This window comes from Podarcis filfolensis (genome assembly GCF_964270895.1).
Source record: "Podarcis filfolensis genome assembly, chromosome: 6".
NCBI lineage: Eukaryota > Metazoa > Chordata > Lepidosauria > Squamata > Lacertidae > Podarcis > Podarcis filfolensis.
The window spans coordinates 41,155,778-41,169,527 of NC_139609.1; the positions used below are offsets into that span (position 1 = coordinate 41,155,778).

The 13,750-nt window shown below is 40.9% G+C and overlaps 1 protein-coding gene across 1 annotated transcript in view; it reads left to right on the forward strand.

The window, feature by feature from the left end:
* Positions 1–13,750, forward strand: part of DAB1 (DAB adaptor protein 1) — a 639,464-nt gene that overhangs the window by 18,541 nt on the left and 607,173 nt on the right. The window contains exon 5 of the mRNA XM_083619364.1: positions 640–722. The gene's annotated coding sequence lies outside the window, so the exon portion shown is untranslated. The remainder of the gene's footprint in view (positions 1–639; positions 723–13,750) is intronic.

A 13,750-nucleotide genomic window follows, 5' to 3' on the forward strand; every position in this document is an offset into this window, starting at 1 on the left:
GCAGGTATCCTGTCAAGCAGTACTTCTTCTGGACCTCTTGGTGGGTGGAAGGGGAGCTCATCACCAGTGGCAGCCAGTGAAGGGATACATCCACCCAACCCAGCTCCCTCCACCTGCCCAGTCTGGTGCAAAGAGAGTTTGCATTGTCGCCTGAGGATTGTAGCTGATCCAAATTTTTTGGACTTGAATACTGCAAAAACAGTCAGTTAGCATTGATTGCCTGGATAAAGCGGCAAAAGATGTTATTGAACTGTGAAACGATGAAGCACTTAATGAAAACAACAGATCTGAAATGCTGAGATTTGAATATTAGAGGATGCTGTAAATATTTATTTTCTTCTGAAAGATTTTGTGAGCAAAGATGTAGATTTTTACCAGATTGCAATAACTTGATCATTGATTTCCCTAAAAAATAATTAGAAGTAGATGTATGCAATTATCATTCTTATAGTTAAATCTGATAAAAGTGTTTTCTGTTTAAGCCAATACATCTAAAGGTCTGCATTGGGCCCTGACTTATGGAGAAACAATATTGTCTATTTAACACCAGTAAACAGTGGTGGTTAAAATGATCATTTCTTTTCAATATTTCACCTGTGGGTTGAGAAATCCAATCTTGTACTTGGTTGTTATCAACAGGAACACAGAAGAATGAAAAGCTGTTTCTAAAGCCATAAAATCCATCCATTCCAATGACTTGGGAAGGTCAAGCTGTGAGCCTGGTAAGCAAAAGGACGGGAGTTCAAAGGACAGTCTTGAATACTAACGATGTGAATGAATTTAGTTGTAGCTATTAGTTGTTGTGTTGGCCTCCTTTAAAGGTAATGAGGGATTTTAATTCTCCCTGAGCTGAGACGCATCTTTAAATATGTAATTTGAGATCCCTTTTCCTAGCCTAGGAAACGAACACTTTCTCTGATTAGCACGGAAGTGTATGAAGTTGCAGATGAATTCATGAGCAAGCTTTGCTGTAGGCAAGGAAAGTATATAACAAACAGGCATCAGAAATGTACAAATGAATGAAATTAGTTATCAGTGTGGACCAGAGTAATGAAAAAAAGATATAGCAGGAGGTGCGTGCATAAAAAGACAGTCCTGTAAATAATCAGTAGGTGACCATGTAAACTTGACATGGTTTGGAGGGAGAAATATACATTTCTAATGGAACAAATTTTCATTTTCCACTTTACAATAGAAAAATATTTTAAGCAAGAGAAATATTTTCCCCCCTTTGTATGCTGCAAGGCTCTCAGAGCAGCATTTACTCTAAATTTATACTCTAAATTTGCTCTAAATTTATACTCGCAGCAAGCCTATGAATGAGAGAGTGTTACTGAGCCCAGGTCAGCAAGGATTTTAATCCCGATTTACCTGCTCAGAGACTGGCACTGTTAATACTGCGTCATGCTTGCACTACACTCTTTAGAGCTCATAGTACAAGTATTCTCTACTGCCCTGCACAGCTACTCAGAGCATTAAAACATTTGCATGTGTCTCAGAACAATGAAAACACCTAACACAGTGGTTCCCAATTAGGGGTCCAGGAACCCCCGGGAGTCCACAGAATGCACCCAGGGGGTCCGTGGCCCCATCCCTTGCCTCCCCCCAACTAATTTTTTGTCATTTTTGCATGGTAAAATCACATATTTTATGGCCTGGTTTTTTAGTATACCTAAAATCATTTGCTTATTCAAAGCCAATTCAAAAAATTGGTTTGCAGAGGTAACTACCATAGAGTTATCAAAATTTTCAAAAGTAGGGGGTCCATGGCTTGGCTTTTGAAAAATAGGGGGTCCTCAGTAATTGGGAACCACTGATCTAACACACTTAAGATCTAAATTGCTAACCTCCACATTGTTATACTATAAGAATGACCTGTGCCTTTGGTCATTATGGCACAGAGACTCTTGAGAGAGTCCCAGCTCAGCCCCAGACCATGGTCTAAGGGCACACAGCTACTTTGCTAAAACTAAACAGACCTGGGAACTGACTTGATGGAAGCCTACCTTGGAATCCCATGTAGGCCATCTTGAGTTCCAAAGTAGAAGAAAGGTAGGTTATAATTATCTAACTAGCGATGAGAAGCATTATTTTCTACTTGCCACTGTAAACCAATGATATTCTTCCAGTTAAGGAATAAAAGGCTATGGATAGCTGAACAGTCTTGAGGAAGCCATATTGTGGCAAATATTCACCTTTTTTAAAAAGAAAAATAACCATAAGAAATACTGGAAAGCTGCACAATGATGGTTGTTTTCACAATGGAAAATGGCTTCAAGGTGGGATTGATGACCAAGATGGTTACAATTAGCCTCCTTGGTGTGGAAAAGCCCTCAAAATGAAAGAGACTCTTTTTGGCCCCAGACTTCAGGAACCACCGAGAGTAGTTCTGTTTGCAACTTCTGTAGCAGAGCCACTAGGGGGCAACAAGCACACATACATGCATAGCCTATATGGCATAGCTTTCTGTCCTTGGAAGGGTGTGTAAGAGGATCAGTTAATATCCGAGGCACATGGAGGTTATCAGCCTGCTTGAAAAAGGAAGGTACATTCATTCGTATTTATAGGGTCTTCCTACACAGAACATTCAGAGTAACTTCAGCCATGCAATTTTGTAAAGCACCTGAGAGCTGTTCTAGGAAGCTTGACAAACCAACAGCATCACAGTTTTTCAACTCAGCCTATCACCCGTAGACGTGGATGCCATTTCCCTCTGATAGTTTACTTTTATTGGAAGAACCTTAGGCAATTAGAGTGAGGACCTTTAAGGCAGCTTTCCCCAACCTTGTGCCTTCCCAACATTTTGGACTATAACTCCCAATATTTCTAACCGCTGGATGTGTTGGTTGATAGAAATTGTAGTGAAAACTCATCAGGAGGGCACTGGCGGAAAGTGGAAGGCTGTTTTAAGGTGTGGTTGAAAGGGCGTCGATGCACATTTTTCTGGATTTGGCAGCATTTGTTTTCAAGGCTTAGTGGTACCCATTTGTTTTCAAGGCTATGTCATACCCATTTTATCACACTTGAGAATACGTGGTTGGCTTCTCTCATGGACTATGTACACACCATTCATTGAAAGCATGTTTAAAACACATACACCCCACTAGGGGTGGCTAACCTTTTTTTTTTTTTTTTTTGCCTGAAAGTTGTAGTCACCCTTGGCCAACCAATGCCAGTTCCGTGTGTGGCCACCTGAAACTATTGCACACTCTTACATACCCCCCCAAAAAACAAGCACACAGTCTCATCCTACAGATCAGAATGATCAAATGAGGAAGGGGATTATCACTCCCCCTTAAGCAAACGATCAACCCATCTGTATCATGGGGCAGGGGTGAGTGGAGAGGTATGCATGCCTGTTATACTATATTTTTAGTTTTGGTGATGCTGCTAGCAAAACTGGTAGGTTATGGAAACCAGAAATGTGTGTGTGTGTGTGTGTGTGTGTGTGTGTGTGTGTAGAATCAGGTCCACATCCTGGGGGTAAGCCATTCCTGTCTCTTAAGGAATGTGCCACAAGCCCTTGATGATCTGGTTGCCTTTTTCTGTCTTTTCCACCTCTTAAGATGCCCTTTTATAGATGGGGTGACCAGAACTCTACATAGCATTCCAAATATAACTGCACCATAGATTTATAGAAAGACATTTTACCCTTCAGGCTACTTTTATTTTTAGCCTTCTACTTTATAATCCCTAACATAGACTTACTGCTGGCTGCACACCACACTGATGTTTTCATTGAGCTATCCAACATATAATGAAACAAAAAATGTAGTACAATGTGGTACCTAGAGTACAGCCTGCTGTCAGTCATCGCTGTGCTTAGAATTTCATATAGTACATTTGTCTTTCGTCTTTCCTTTTTCTGAATAACCTGTTTACACACTTTTCTGTTTATGAAAATTTAATACTAGGTGTCTTGGTACATTTCTGGTATTCCTTTGGAAAAACAGTGGCAACATCAGAAATAGTGTATAGATTTTTAAGCGTATGTTTGGAACTAGGGATGTACGAAGGCATCGTTTTCTGCCCTGCCCTGTATTGGTCACGTGCAGCACTGTTTACCTTCTGCTGCAGTTTGTCTTCCACCAAAACCTACATTATTTGTCTCACTGTCTGCTGTGGTAAAATTATGAAACTTGTGTCATTTATGTAACTAATTATGCAAATCACATAGTCATTATGCTATTCCACCCCAGTCATTTCAAGGCAAATTGGGAGTGGGACTGTAATCAATTGTATAAACTACTACAACTTGTGTTCCCTGCTGGTAGACAATTACCGTAACACATGTAATTCATCCCTGTCCCTGATACTTTGCTGTTTCAGTTGCAGTGATTTCAAATATCACTTCTCTGTATTCTGAATGGGTGCAGTTCACATGCTACTACTTCTTTTCATACCAATCTGTTCAGTTTTAACTGCCTTTCAGGACAATTCTTGCTTACAAAGGATGTTTGAAGTGTACACTAAAGCTGTAAAGTACAGACGCCACAAAGGCACATTTGCAAAGTAAACACTTTTCAGGGGATTATAACTGGCTAAAGCTCCATGTTGAGTGTACACTTGGTAACAAATTCAGGTCTGCCACTAGCCCAAACCATGCATTTGTGCTCCTATGCTCATCAGCATGGGAGTGTGGATGTGCAGGCAGTGCCACATTTTTGTCTTCATGTGAACAGCATGACTGTCGCTATAGAGACTTCATGCGTACAGCTGTGTGCTTGAAGGCTCCACCATTACAAATGGTAATGCTCCATGTGAAGACTAGAGGCCAGGGTAACTAGATGACTTCCTGTTCCTGTCCAGATGAACACAGGAGCAATAATGCCTGTACAGGGCTTCTGTGTCTTGCACAAAGCACCTTCCTGAGCTCCTTGGTGCAATGCCAGGATTCAGAGGAAAGAAATCAACTCCTCCAACTGACTGAGAAGAGGGTTGTCTCTCTCAGTTGCCTCAATATCAGAAACTTATGGGAACAGCTGAAGGTCTCGTGACCAAACTGGCTTTGCTGATATTTCTGAGTTTAATTAATAAGACCACAGCAGTATGTTTTTGCTTGCTCTTCAAACAGAAAAAATCCTGCATCTGTCTCGGCACAAGGGCTCCAACCTAAAGGATCACAGGCTAAATTGTTATTTCCTTTGGCATTTTGCTCTCTGCAGCTGCTCCACCAGCGGAGTCTGCTGCCATTGTTGCAAAACAAACACATTGATACTCACAATTAAAACCAGTTTCAAAATGGACCTTAACTCCATCTCAGAGTTTGTGTACAGGGAAGCACTGCATCTGATGTATGCAACCACTCTGCAGGGAGCCTTTGTCACAGGTATTTGTTTTCGATGTGCTTGCCCAGCGTGATGCTCAATTTGAATTCTTCCCCTTAACACACAGCAATGGACAATCCCTCTCATTTCACTTCAGGCTCTTTTGCAAAGGCTGGATGGCACTGCTGGAAGCTAATCAGCATGATTTTTTTTACACTTCTCAGGGACCTCTTGGTAATCATTGTCATAATCATCCTTTCTAAAGGGGCCCCAATGTACTCCTAAACTCTGCAATGGATTATACTCGGTGAGTCATGGGGGGGGGGAGGGAAATAACTGTCTCTGCCAATACGTGTTTTGTTGTTTTCCCCCTGAATTCCACAGCTACCTGGGAGACACAGAAATAATCTGGCATTATGATTTTTTAACCCGCTTTAAAAAGTGCCCTTCTTTTTACTCTTAGGACAGATTTCGTATATGCAAGCGTCAGATAGCTTAAGCAATAAGAGCAATTCACATGACGCCTCGAATCCGCTGACAGATCAGTTCAGATCTAATCCACATTTAATTTCACAGTTGAATAAAAGAATTTTATTCTTTCTCTTTCGCCCTAAAGACTATGTTGCATATAATAAATCCCAACTGGAATGAGGTGGTTAGAATCTCTGGCAAGGAATATCTTCATGTAGCAGCTGCAGCTGAAACCTATGCATTGCCACCATAAGTTGGCATCGCTATACTTGCTGAATGCATATTTTGATGTGAATAAGGGTGTGCACCCCTTTTTGGGTCTTCTAGTTGTTATGTACAAGCAGAGCTTTGGTCAGGGCCCATTTTTAGGGGTAGCCAATGTGCCATCCAGATGTTATCAGATACAACTCCCATAATCTCAGACCATTAGCCATCCTTTCTGGGGCTGATGGAAGCTGGCACCCTACAACATCTGAAGAACACCACCTTAGCCACCTCTGCTGTAGACATAACTGAGTGTGTGTGCTTAGTCACCCAGCATTTTCTAACTTCTGGAACCAGCAAAACTTAAAGTTCTAGTATTCTCAGAAGGTGGCAGCCTCAGTCAAGACAATCTCTTTCTTGTTCGTCGTCCCATAATTGAACCCCTCATCGGACTTGAGTATGGTCTCTTCCATGGGAATTGAAAGCTCCTTCCTTGTTCAGTGTTGCTTCTCTTAAGCAGAGTGCACTAACACAGATTGCCACCCACACATAATTCAAATAAAATTGCTTAATGTATTCCACTTACCCCGGGCTCACAAGCTAAATCCAAATCAGGGGTCTTTCTCTGGAGGATAAACGGCTTTCCTTCCACTTTTCTCTCTCCTTCTTCCCTACAAGGGTCTGAAGGGCAAACCCATTAAGATGTCAGATCTTCTCCTCCTCACTTGCCTGCCTATGATAACTGGCACCTCATGGCATATGTCTGAGGAAGAGTGATTTCTTCCGAGCATTTACTGAGAAGAGATGCAGTGATTTATTCTTATTAGTTGGGAGGCATCTATAATTCTGTACAGCACACAATCACATCCAACCTATGGAAAATTGTAGGTCGCAACAATACATCCCTGTTTGTGATAACAGGTCATCTATGCTTCTTACCTGTGCAGGTTGGGTGTCAGATGTGTGCCAGGTGCTGTGCAGGACCCCAAAGTGCTACAGTCTCAGAAGAGACTTGAAATTCATATTACACAGACAGGATAAAGGCAAAGGGAAACAACAGGGTTTGTCATGAAGGAACAAAGAGATGACACATGTACAAGATCATTGGATACAGATTAGTTATTATTTAGCTATCCTATCATGGTGGAACCATGGTTTTTGTTTTGTGAACCACCCTGAGACCTCCGGGTATAGGGCAGTATATAAATTCAATAAACAAATTAATAATAAATAAATAAATAAATAAATAAAGCCATGGTGGTTACAGAGTAGAACCAAGGTGATAATCTAATCAGGTGTGGAGAACCTTTGGCCAGTGGTTGTTGAATGACAAGTCCCATCAGACCCAGCAAGCACGGTCAGTGACCAGGGATGATGGGAGCTGTAGTTCAGCAACATCTGGAGGACCAAAAGTTCTAATCAATTGTTTGATGTGAATAGGACCACAGGAGGCTGCCTTATCAGACTGGCTGCCTCAGGGGTAGTCAATCTAGCATACTCCAGATGTTATTGGACTCCAAATTCTCATCACCCCCAGACAGCTTGAGCAGTGGTCAAAGATTATGAAGGTTACAGTCCATTGATATCTGGAGGGCTTCATGTTGTCTTTTCTTGTCTCTTCTAACAGCTTTCCAGTGTCTCAGGTAGAGGACTTTCATCTCAGGTGCTACCTGAGACCCTGCTTTTTTAGATGCCAGGGATCAAATCAAAGGCCAGCAGAGATCATGTGGCACAAAGAACCAATAAGATCTTAAAGCTGCCAACCGTGGCCAAGTCTAACTTGCTGTTTGGGTGCCAACCAATATTTCTAAATGAGATAGCTTGTCTAATCCTGCTGGCGGAAGAATCTGCTTGCCATCTGGCCCAACCCTGACAACGTAGCCCTCACCTGTTGATCCAGTACATCTGGCCTTAAAGAGACAGAAATGATATATACTATATCCTACAGATATCTTGTTGCAGTAAAAGCCTGTCCCAAAGACAGGCATAGGCCTGAGGAGATCAGGTGTCTAAGAAAATTAAGTAAACTCTTATTGTGCTAGATGTAATTCAGGTGCTTCAAGTCCTACCCACATATGCAGTGAATGTAGGGAACTTGCTTGCCATTTGTCTGTCCCATTTGTCCATAAGAGAAATGGAGGAGATGACTGCAATTTGGTCTTGTGTTCCAATACGTTGCCTCTCTCGCTGGGGTACAAGAAGATGTTACCCACTCACACACCACCTGTTTTTCTAGGGATGTTAAGAGGGGTGTTGTTAAGTGGACATGTTCCAACTGTTTCAGAACTTTTTTCTTCTGCTGGGTTACAAATATTCCTGCACTTGATGACCTGAATTGGCTGCTGGCTGCTCCCAAAAGTGTCACCTGAAGTTTTCCCAGTGATAATTTTCTGCTCTGTGTCTCATTCCCCCTAGTATCCTCCTGTACGTTAATTCATAAAGTTAAACAATTACCTCATGCGTAATATGCTATAATTGAACTGAATGGTTCACCGAGCCAAGCAAATGCAGATGAGGTTGGACCAAGTGCATCTGAACTATACAATAAAATAAGTGTAGCACAGTCCAAGTGCTCTTGGAATGCTGAAGCTGCAGGAAATGGAGTGGTGTGAGCTTGCCAGACACAGGCTGCTTCTTGTCTTGGATATATATATATATATATATATATATATATATATATATCACCTTCTCCACACTCACTGAACCAGAAAACTGCGGGATTGTTTAATCTCAACGATGACTAGTGGAAATGACAGACCGGTTTTGCATTTCGTTTTTCACCTCAGCAAATATCAATTTATCATTAAATTCTGTTGTCATAATTTCAACATTTGCTGCATTGAGCCAAATATAGGTTTATTTCTGTGCACATTAATAAATGTCAAATTAACATAAATAGAGGGGAAAAGACATATTTTTTGTAGCTAGTTTTTTTAAAAATAAATAAATAAGATACATTGCCATTAAAACACCAACCATTATATCTTGACATGGTGTTTTTGTTTTTATACCAATGTCTGGAAATATTATTTACAATATTTCAGTTTTTGAATTTCTGCAGCTGTGACATTAATCCAATGTTCAAGATGACATTTTTAACAAGGGACTGGTTAGCTGACTGAATGTACTTACCTAAGGTTGCAATCATATACTGTACTCGCTTGATTGGGAGGAAGCCCCATTGAACTCAATGGGACTTACTTTTGAGTAGGTATGTATAGGATTGCGCTGTTAGAAACTGCAGAAAGAATAGAGCTCTGTCCTACAGAAGAGTAAAAAGAAGTGCAACACATTTTTAGTATTCTGTTTAAAAGCAAAAAAAATATGGTTATTGGATTTGTTTAACTGGAATACCTGGCTGGGATTTCCAGGAATTGTTCATTAGGCCATATTCATGAGTATGAACAGATTATATTTTGTGTATAAGACCACACATGGGAGATACTCATATAGTTCTACTGCCCAAATCCCAGAATGACACAGAGAAAAAATGTTTCTCCGATTCTGTAGCTTATATAGGACTGAATATGGTTTTTCAAATCAGTATATCTTTCCCCCTAGTATAGCTGACTTCCCCAAAGCCCATCTTCTCCACCGGGTAAGACAAGGGATGTACAGTTCAGTCAATGCCCGGTCCATGTCAATTCTGCATCTGTTCATTAATAAGTCCTATCATCCTGTTGCTGCATTACAGAAATCTGCACAGAAATTGCATATCATATAAAAACTTATACATATTTATAAATGCATTTCCCCCCTAATATATGCATTTTATACATTTTGGCACTTTTCTGATCTGAGAACTGTGTTGCAAAATTCAAGGAAGTGCAAAATCCAAACGATAATTGCATTCTGATACATGTATTAATCCAGGAGATGTGAATTGGTTTGATTCACTTAACATTTTTTCCCTGCATCCCTAGGGGGAGACTGCCATGTTTCTAGCTGAGGTTTCAGACGAACAGGAAAAGAGTAATTTCCTGAAGGCTAACAGGAAATTCTATATGCCTATCGCCACCTAAGTGCTTATATATATATTAGTGTCTATGAACTGTTAGCATCAGAAATGTATAAATTGAAATGAATTGTTATTTTTAGAATCAGAAGCTGATTCATTGAAACTTCTATTCTGGAACCAACGTTTTATTCTTTAGTGGAATCACATTGCATATTAAAATGTGTGTGTGTATTTATATGTATATGTGTAAATATATAAACACACACATGCACTTAAGTAGGACTGGACCAGTGTTCCAGTTGGGGCTGTGTATCTGCTGGGCCCACTATGGCTAAAGCTTGGAAATGTGCTCTTCATAGTGCCACATCTGCAAACTGGCAGCTTCTCTGCCTTGAATTAATAACCAGACTTACCTCATTGTTTATTCCCTCTGCCACTTTGCATAACGCCAGTATGGCCTATATTTCCTAAGGGTGACTGGGGCGTTGCAACGTTTCCCAGCCATACTTCTAAAGGGGCACTGGGTATGTGTTGCTGGATGATTTAGCCATTGAGTTTGGGTGCTCAGTCAAACAGAGCATGTTCTGTTACTTTTTTAAAATAGATGGCAGTTCTGTGCATCCAGAACAAGACATGCTGAGTTATTTAAAACGCCAGCATGTGACCATTTTGAGCTAAATTAACGCTGCAAACCTTTATTCAACATTAAATCAAATCACTGTTAATTTTGGAACTAATTAGCATTTCAGGCTGTTTTCATCTCTGCAGTGTGATGATTTTGTATATAATGCTACGTGATTGTGCAGAAGTACATAATTATCAAGCGGAATATATTGTCTCCTGCTGACATCTCACAAAAGGAGATTCTTCTAGTGCAGGATGTTTGCAGCATCTCAATTCCTTTTTCGTTTCAATTTTTTTAAAAAAAGAAAGCAAGGGTATAAGTCTAATGGGTGAGTGAGCTGCTGGATTTACTGGTCCTAGTTCTGCTTCAATTAAATACTTAACACAAAGGTTTCATTAGATGCTGGTCACATAAACTGAGGTGAGGAAGATGCTGTGAGAGAAATTGTAAGGATTCTGCTCTTTAAATTCTAAGGAGCCTGCACTGGACAAAATCTGATAGACTTGCATAAAGCTTTGGGGTTGTGTACAGTTTTGGTCTCCCCCCCTGTCCCTTCCAGGTAATTAATATTGAGCAAAATACCTATGTAGTCATGCGTGGTTGAATGATGCCTTTAAAACATGAGTGATAGTCTGCCCTGGGGCTTGTTTTGTGTTCTATGCAGAAATGCCATTTCAGGGTTCATTAAGGGAAAGAAAGGAGATTTTTGGTATGGCAAAGTCAGGATATTAAAAAGCCACCCTTGAATATACTCCAGTAGTATCAGCTTTGTTGAACACAATGGGACTTACTCCTGATGAGTCACAAGCTGTAAATAGAAAAGAAAGAGTTGCATATTGTTGGATCATTTGTATGTATGTGTTTAGATATCTCACAATAACGAGTCCTATAGATGCCCCGGGAACATAACTGAACATAGTCTGAAACTATGGCAGCAAGCCCCATTGAGCACTTTGGGGCTTGTCTCTGAGTAGTACTGAAATGCCCTGATTTCCAGAGAGGTTTCCATGTTAGTGTATTGCAAGAAAAACAAGCCAAAAGCTTATGCCACGAGAAATGTTTTAGTTTCTAAGATGCCACAAGAATCTCTCTTGTTTTAATTTTGGTGTTCATCAAAACAAACATCCTGGCCTACCTTTCACCCTGGCATTTGTCCAGCTGTTTCTCCTGGACCATCACAACATTTGTTATCCTAAAATCTCAGGGCCAAGAAAATCTTCTGTAAATACGACACAGGAAGAACGATTGTAGGAGTTGGTGAAACAATGAGAGACAAATAGAAAACTTAATATGGTACCTATTGATTAAGTACATATATACCTTTTGGATCAAGTGTCTGTTTGATACTGTGGGTTAAGGACTTGACTAGATTTGTTGTTGTTGTTGTTTAGTCGTTTAGTCATATCCGACTCTTCGTGACCCCATGGACCAGAGCACGCCAGGCACTCCTGTCTTCCACTGCCTCCCACAGTTTGGTCAAACTCATGCTGGTAGCTTCGAGAACACTATCCAACCATCTCGTCCTCTGTTGTCCCCTTCTCCTCGTGCCCTCCATCTTTCCCAACATCAGGTTCTTTTCCAGGGAGTCTTCTCTTCTCATGAGGTGGCCAAAGTATTGGAGTCTCAGCTTCAGCATCTGTCCTTCCAGTGAGCACTCAGGGCTGATTTCCTTAAGAATGGATAGGTTTGATCTTCTTGCAGTCCATGGGACTCTCAAGAGGCTCCTGCAGCACCATAATTCAAAAGCATTGACTAGATTACTGAAGTCTTAACATTGTATTTTTCTATGCTCTTGCACTGAATGACTGACTTCAGCCTAGCTGTGTGAACAACTTTTATTACATTAGTTCTTAGACCATAGCAGTGTCTAGCCATGGATGGATATTTAAAGCCATCTTGGCAAAGGGTAGATGGCTGGATACTACTAACATAGAATTACATAAACTTCATACAGTGTGTGGGATGTATGTGTAAATGTGATAACTAGAAACCCTGGAAAACTGACTTTCGACCAACAAGTCATGTTCAAAGTTAGTGTTCTAAAATCCATGCTTCCAAATGTTAGCAAGGCCTTATATTGCTTGGCAGTGGGAGTGGGCTGGGGGGTTATTAGATATTTCCTGTGCTTTTTCCCATCCCCAGAGCCCCCACTTGATTTTCTCCACAGTGGCACTTCTTTCTATGCAAACTTTGTGAAACATCATCTCCATTAATTCAATCAGCTGAAAGCAGAAGTGTAGCGAAAATCTAATTCAGCTCAAGTCTTGCTAATTATACCCTTTGCTATTTTTGCACACCAGCCACATTCCAGTCTTGTCCGTGTTTGTATGCCGAAGACACTTCCAATGTCTGCCCTAACAAATGCACCTCCGGGAGTTATAATTTTTGATGCCTGGTGCAGACAAAATGGCTCTGGATCTAGAGAAGATAGCATTTCTTTCTTGTGTTTCCTGTGCTCTGTTAAGGATCGTGTTAGGGAAAGGGAAAGATCAGGGCGATGTTGCCAAAAGAGAGTAAAAAGGAGAGCACAGATTTGCATCCCATCTGCTTGTGTTGATTTATAAGTATAGATGTAAATGTAGAAAAGATTGCCTTAACTGAAATGGAAATACAATACGTCTTAACAGGTGACCTCCTGTGTATGCTTGATTGCCAGGTACTAACTGTTGACTGGCAACTTCAAGGCCCCTCCCCTCCCTTCTTGTGTTTCTTTGAACCAGACTTGGACCAGAGAGACCTTCCAATAGAGGACTTTTTCATGTGCAGAAGGACACATGGCCATCCTAGGAGAGAATGTAATATATGGAATCAAGGCAGGACTATGTGCCAAGTGGATGGAGGAGAGAATGTGACCATGAAGGTTACGTATTGATTCCCAAGCCCCTCACTCTTTTGTGAAAGTTTATCCTTCTACCAACCTATTTCATGCTGAGTAGGGGGAAAGGTAATGAGTGAGAAGTTTAGGGCCCAAGCATGCAATGAGAAGGAACTGACCCTAGAGTGCTCAGGTAGCAACCTCTTGGCCTGTAAGCTCATTTGAATGAGGAAAATAAGGAAGTTAAATCATAGATAATGGAATGTTTTTCTGTTCTGGGTAGCCTTCTACCTGAGGAGGAGGGGCTTTAAAAGTGTGCATCTGGCTGGCTGACATGATCTGCACTTTCAGTGGATCTCAAATATCTTTGAGAATGCAGGACTTTGAAGGCACTGACTGGGTCTACTGGC